Raw genomic sequence first — 6,671 nt, 5'->3', positions numbered from 1 at the left:
CAATAAGCAGCTAGTCTCTTGAGGTGTCTCTGAACCTTAAGAACTACTGCCAGAGGCATGTCCCCTGCTCACTCCATCTGCTTTGCCTCAACCTCACAACTTAGCCACTACAAATTTATTCTTACCTTCTCATAAGTGCCCTGAGCATTCCTTCTACTGCCCTTCCCTCATTCCTCATGTAGCTCTGGCTTACCAATCAATGCCAAAACTGCCACATTTGATCATTGCAGTTGGACACTTCCCTTTTGTCAATTAAGGAAACAAACCCATTGCTCCCCTTCATCAAAATCAGTGAAAATCTACCAGCCCAGGCTTTGTCTGTTAAAACAGTGTGGCTGGAATTTGTTTCAAAAGGTTGAGTTCCAATGGCAACTCCTTGGCTTTGGCCAGCTCTAGACAACCTTGGTGAACTGAGCAGATTGGAGACCAATTTTTCCCTTCTGTGTCTTAAATATAGAGAAGTCCTTTGTTTTTCCTTTTCTGTCTCCTACTCCCTTCCCCCTCTCTCTACCTCTGACATCTCAGCTGGTAGCATGTTCAAAACGATGTTTCCCTGCATCGACTCTCTGACTCACTCCTTTTCAATAACACCCTCTTCCTTGATAAATCAATACCCAGACCAAAGTGATGGCACATTTAGGTCATTAAACAAAGTAGTCCTAGCAGCAGAGATGAGAAGCAGCTTCATTTTCAATGCACGTCTGCTTTTGGTCTTATTTACCCGGATAATGTAGTAAAAGTAGAGCTTCTAAAAACTGACTAAGGAGAAAACTAAGAGTACCGAACTGCTGTGTTTAATTAAGCTGGAGTTCCCGTGAAGTACAAATAGTTTATGCACTTGACTGCTAACTGGAAGGTTAGAGGTTCAAGTTCACTCAGGGGCATGTCAGAAGAAAGTTCTGGTAATCCAATTCTTGAAAATTAGCCACTGAAAGCCAACCCTGTGGAGCATGGTTCTCCTCTGACACACAGGGGTCACCATGACCTGGAATTGACTCAAGGGCAACTATTTATTATTATTTTTTAATGATTGAGCTAGGAAACCATGAAGAGATTAAGAATAAGCTCACAGAAGGGACCATTTGTATTGGGCAAATCACGGCTCCTCTTGGAACCTCAGTTGTTTTAGGATGAGGGGACAGAATAAAAATTTTCTTTTCTGAATCTCTGCTCTGGAGTTCTATGGCTCCATTATTCTAAAAAACGGCAGTGTCCAAATGATAAAAAATATGCAAAACTTTAGGCTTCAAGTTCATTCCTTTTCAGGGGCATGTTCATGAAGGACATGACTGCCTTTGAATGGCTACTTTTTATTTTTTGAGACATGCCGTGGACGTTGACTTACTGTGCCTGCCTACCAGAGATGCAGAAAAGCTATAAATGGCATTGACCATGTGACAGGAGGGATAGAGAGTTTTAGGTATCAACATTTCAAGAAGAAATGCGGAGAAAATCTATTAGGTAAAGAAATTTGAATGCAGATTTCAGTAATCAACCTTTTCACATTCTCTCTCTCTCATTGTGCGTGTGTGTGCGTGTGTGGGTATGCGCGTGTGCGTGTGTGTATGCGCGTGCACGCGCATGTGTGTATTTATCTTCTTTTTCTCATCACTTTCTTGGTAAATTACAATTCATTTTTTTCTTTTTTAATGAAAAAATTAGAAAATTCAGATAATCAAAACTAAAAAATAAGAAACACCTAATTCCACCACTGAAAGATAAATACTGTTAGCAGCTTGGTATTTGTTTTTGGTTGCTTCCTAGGGCATTTATATGAGTATGTATGTATGAAATAGGATTTCCAAATCAACTCTGCAAAGATATATAAGAATTTTTATGAAACCCCCCAAAATTTTGAGAGCACAGCTTCTTTCCAATTAGAATATACTCAGAAAGTCAATAATGTATGTCAATCAGTGTCAAGAGCCCCATACTAATGAGGTCTCTGAGAAAAGCAATTTATAGTATTGATCTTTTATAAGCGGATGAGATGGTCATGTTTGGGAGGCCATGGGTGGTTTTGGGCAACCACATTAAGTAGACAAATGCCTCAGGCTCTCTTGCAAGACCAAGGGCTACAAGGATCTTTTAGTTTCACCACTGCTTGGACATTTATCATTGGACATCAATTGTATGTACAATTTCATGCTCTGCATGGGGGAATGATGAAGAAGTATAAGAAATTTCCTATCTTCTGAGAAACTTATAGTGTAGGTTAATTTTTTTTTAGGTTTTAGAACTCACTGTTTCAAACAAAAATCTCATGCTAAAAACAATATATAAAATAGATCAATGCAGATTGTTCTGGTAGATCCAGAGCTAGAGGCTTGGAGACCCATCCACTTGGCCTCACTACTTCATATTTTTTTCCCTGGTGGCTCTTAAGGACACTATAAAATACAGCGTGAAAACCCATAGGTCTAGGAGATGCATGAATCTTAGATAGGTCAAGGTGTGTGGATAACAGTGTGGTTGGTTGTGGTGAGGAAACCATATTTAATAAGCTCTCTCTGTGCTCACTGTAAGTGCAGCTTTGTGTTTATCAATTCATTTAATTCTCACAAAATTCTTGATATGTTGGTATAAGTGCTCCTAACTGAACTTTTGAAAGATAAAAGAACTTGTTGTTATGTTGCCATCACGTCAGCTCCGACTCATAGCAGCCCCATCCACAACAGAATGAAACATTGTTTGGTCCTGTGCCATTGTCATGATCACTAGTATGATCGAGTCCATTGTTGCAGCCATTGTGTATTTTGAGTTCTGTCCAACCTGGGATTTATCTTCCAGCACTATATCAGACAATATTCTGTTGCTATTCATAAAGTTTTCATTGGCTTATTTTTGGAAATAGATCACTAGGCCTTTCTTCCTAGTCTTTTTTAGTTTAGAAGTTCTGCTAAAACCTGTTCATCATGGTTGACTCTGCAAGTATTTAAAATACCGATGGCATAGCTTCCAGCATCATAGCAACACACATGTCACCACAGTACTATGAACTGACAGATGTCTGTCAGTTTGTCATACTGTGGGGGCTTGTGTGTTACTGTGATGCTGGAAGCTATGCCACTGGTATTCAGATACAAGCAAGGTCAGCCATGGATGACAGGCTTCAGCCGAACTTCCAGACTAAGAGATACTAGGAAGAAGAACCTGGCAGTCTACTTCTGAAAAGAATTAGCCAGTTAAAACCTTATGACTAGCAGCAAAATAGCGTCTGATATAGAGCCAGAAAATGAGCACCTCGGGCTGGAAGGCACTCAAAATATGACTGGGGAAGAGCTGCTTCCTCAAAGTAGAGTCAACCTTAATGATGTGGATGGAGTCAAGCTTTCAGGATCTTCATCTGATGATGTGGCATGACTCAAAATGAGAAGAAACAGCTGAAAACATCCATTAATAACTGGAATCTGGAATGTAAGAAGTATGAATCTAGGAAAATTGGAAATCATCAAAAATGAGATGAAACCCATAAACATTGATATCCTAGGCATTAGTGAGCTGAAATGGACTGGTATTGGCCATTTTGAATCAGACAATCATATGGTCTACTATGCCAGGAATGACAACTTGAAGAGGAATGGTGTTGCATTCATCGTCAAAAAGAACGTTTCAAGATCTATCCTGAAGTACAACACTGTCAGTGATAGGATAATATCCATATGTCTACAAGAAAGACCAGTTAATAAGACAATTATTCAAATTTATGCACCAACCACTAAGGCCAAAGATGAAGAAATTGAAGTCTTTACCAGCTTCTGCAGTCTGAAACTGATTGAACATGAAATCAGGATGCATTGATAATTACCGGTAATTGGTATGCAAAAGTTGAAAACAAAGAAGAAGGATCAGTAGTTGGAAAATATGGCCTTGGTGATAGAAACGATGCCAGAGATCACATCATAGAATTTTGCAAGACCATCAACTTCTTTGTTGCAAATACCTTTTTTCACCAACATTAATGGTGACTCTACACATGGACCTCTTCCGATGGAAGATGCGGGAATCTAATCGGCTACATCTGTGGAAAGAGATGATGGAAAAGCTCAATATCAGTCAGGAAAAGGCCAGGGGCTGACTGTGGAGCAAACATCAATTGCTCATATACAAGTTCAAGTTGGAACTGAAGAAAATTGGAACAAGTCCATGAGAGCCAAAATATTACCTTGAGTGTATCCCACCTGAATTTAGAGACCATCTCAAGAATAGATTTGATGCATCGAACACTAATGACCAAAGACCAGAGCAGTTGTGGAATGACATCAAGGGCATTATCCATGAAGAAAGCAGGAGGTCATTAAAAAGACAGGAAAGAAAGAAAAGACCAAAATGGATGTCAGAAGAGACTCTAAAGCTTGCCCTTGACCATCGAACAGCTAAAGCAAAAGGAAGAAATGATGAAGTAAAAGAACTGAAGATTTCAAAGGGTGGCTCGAGAAGACGAAGTAAAGTGTTATAATTACGTGTCCAAAGAGCTGGGGCTAGAAAGCCAATAGGGAAAAACATGCTTGGCATTTCTCAAGCTGAAAGAACTGAAGAAAAAATTCAAGCCTTGAGCTGCAATAGTGAAAGATTCTATGGGGAAAATATTAAACCACGCAGGAAACATCAAAAGAAGATGGAAGGAATACACAGAGTCACTATACCAAAAAGAATTGGCCATCATTCAACCATTTCAGGAGGTACCATATGAGCAGGAACCAATGGTACTGAAGGAAAAAGTCCAAGCTGCACTGAAGGCATTGGTGAAAAACAAGGTTCCAGGAATTGAAGGAATATCAATTGAAATGTTTCAACAAATGGATGAAACACTGGAAGTGCTCACTCATTTATGCCAAGAAATTTGGAAGGCAGCTACCTGGCCAAATGACTGGAAGAGATCCATATTTATGCCTATTCCCAAGAAAGGTGATCCAACTGAATGTGGAAATTATCGAACAATATCATTAATATCACACACAAGCACAATTTTGCTGAAGATCATTCAAAAGCAAGCCAGATTGAGAAGAGGGCATGGAACCAGGGATATTATTGCTGATGTCAGATGGATCCTGGCTGAAAACAAAGAATACCAGAAGAATGTTTACCTGTGTTTTATTGACTATTCAAAGACAAATTAGACTGTGTGAATCATAACAAATTATGGATAACATTATGAAGAATGGGAATTCCAGAACACCTAATTGTGCTTATGAGAAACCTGTATATAGATCACGAGGCAGTTGTTCGGACAGAACAAGGGGATACTGATTGGCTTAAAGTCAGGAAAGGTGTGCGTCAGGGTTGTATTCTTTCACCATACCTATTCAATCTGTATGCTGAGCAAATAACCCCAGAAGCTGGACTATATGAAGAAGAACAAGGCATCAGGATTGGAGGAAGACTCATTAACAACTGCATTATGCAGATGACAGAACCTTGCTTGCTGAAAGTGAAGAGGACTTGAAGCACTTACTGATGAAGATCAAAGACCACAGCCTTCAGTATGGATTGCACCTCAACATAAAGAAAACAAGAATCTTCACAACTGGACCGATAAGCAACATCATGATAAACCAAGAAAAGATTGAAATTGTCAAGGATTTCCCTTTACTTGGATCCACAATCAAAGCCCATGGAAGCAGCAGTCAAGAAATCAAAAGACTCTTTGCATTGGGCAGATCTGCTGCAAAGGACCTATTTAAAGTGCTGAAAAGCAAAGATATCACCTTGAAGACTAAGGTGTGCTGACCTAAGCCATGGTGTTTTCAATTGCCTCATATGCATGTGAAAGCTGGATAATGAATAAGGAAGACCAAAGAAGAATTAATGCCTTTGAATTGTAGTGTTGACAAAGAATATTGACTCTATCATGGACTGCCAGAAGAATGAACAAATCAGTCCTAGGAGAAGTACAACCAGAATGCTCCTTAGAAGCAAGGATGGTGAGACTGTGTCTTACGTACTTTGGACCAGTCTCTGGAGAAGGACATCATGCTTGGTAAAGTAGAGGGTCAGTGAAAAAGAGAAAGACCCTTAGTGAGATGGATTCACACAGTGGCTACAACAATGGGCTGAAGCATAACAATGATTGTGAGGATAATGCAGGGCCGGGCAGTGTTTCATTCCATGGTACATAGGGTCACTATGAGTCGGAACTGACTTGGCAGCACCTAAAAACAACAACAATATTTGGCATGCCTGAGATTCAGACACAAGTCTAGCTCACTCCAATGTCCTTGATAACTCTTACACCTAAATAGAATGCAAGAGTTGAATAACTATACACATACACATACAAACATATATCAGACTGTACAAGAACATACTTAATTGATTGTCACATGAGAGGTTTAAGCCAGGACGAGTGTATCTTGATCAGTGGCAGGGAAAGTGGTAGAATTACAGCTAGAAGCCTGAGCATCGCATAACGTTTCTGGGTGTAGTCCTTGGAGTATGGCATTGAAGGGAATGTATCTGCAGATATACTATAGTGAACAAAGATTGAGTTTTGCTGACATACATGCTGTGTGTGAGCAACTCAGAAGACAGAAATCCTTATTGTTTAGAATGGTTGCCTGGAGGAGAAAGGACTTGATCTGGAGTTAAAATGATGCTTGGTAGCCTCAAAATCTTTCTTCCCAAATATTTATTAATTACTCTGCTGTTTTAACACTTGCCCATAAATTCTT

Source organism: Elephas maximus, chromosome 7, assembly GCF_024166365.1.
Source record: "Elephas maximus indicus isolate mEleMax1 chromosome 7, mEleMax1 primary haplotype, whole genome shotgun sequence".
Classification (NCBI taxonomy): domain Eukaryota; kingdom Metazoa; phylum Chordata; class Mammalia; order Proboscidea; family Elephantidae; genus Elephas; species Elephas maximus.
The sequence above is the reverse complement of the archived record's forward strand: the minus strand, read 5'-3'. Positions refer to the sequence as shown.